The following is a 992-nucleotide window of genomic DNA, read 5'->3' as shown; positions in this document are numbered from 1 at the left end:
GGCCCACTGGAAAAGCAATGCTGCTCCCTCAAATTTGGGCAGCCCCATTCTCCTAGTCCATTTGAGGGGCAACTCCACCTTTTGAGACCCTAGAGGTTGTGGTCCTACCGTTTGAAACTGAGGCGGCTCTGCTTCCTGTATTCCTTGTCTCTTCAGCTTCTATTTCCTGGTTCCTTGGCCTCTCTGCCCGTCAGTCCTCACTGCCCTCATCTGCCCTGCTCAGGCAAGTATTCCAAAATTCTTTAGCTCCACCAGTAAGTGCCTAAAGCCACCTCACTCCACCAGTAAACTTCAGCTGGAAAGTATTCAGCTCTCTTGCTGCCTCTAATCCTGCCTCCTTAACATCATAGAGGTAGGATTCACAACACATGGGAAAAACCCCCTCCGATCACAAAATGGTGGACAATTACATAATACTGGAAATCATGGCCTACCCAAGTTGACACACATTTTTGGGGAACACAATTCAATCCAAAACAGATGGTCTCCAAGCCTACACTAAACAATATTGTTAATAAATGATTGTATTTTATTTCTAACATATTATTCTGTTATCTCTCACCCAGCTGCATTACAAATCTCTGAAGCCATCTTTTACGCAGCACCACCAAGTACCTTGAAACTGATGAAGCTGTTTATATAGAGAACATGGATTGGTTAAAATATTTTACTATTTAATGATAAGCATATTGGAAATTAACAAGAGCACAACTCAATAAATACATGTTGAATACATTAATAAATGTATTTCACTCAGCTTTGGATGTGAAATTAAGAATACCTCATTTTTGTATCATTTTAATTACAGCTTTTTGAACTTGGAAATCTTTCTCTCTGTTTATACTTAGAATACAGTATTGAGAATAGAAATTCTCAGGTAAATTAGTCAAGATGAGTTAGCTTCCATGAAAATCTTTTGAAATTATAAACTCTCACAGACAATATCCCCAAACCACCGCCATAATTGGTCAATTTGGTGAAAATAAGTCAAA

Source organism: Trichechus manatus, unplaced genomic scaffold, assembly GCF_000243295.1.
Source record: "Trichechus manatus latirostris isolate Lorelei unplaced genomic scaffold, TriManLat1.0 scaffold00240, whole genome shotgun sequence".
NCBI classification, from domain to species: Eukaryota; Metazoa; Chordata; class Mammalia; order Sirenia; family Trichechidae; genus Trichechus; species Trichechus manatus.
Note: the sequence above shows the minus strand (reverse complement) of the source record.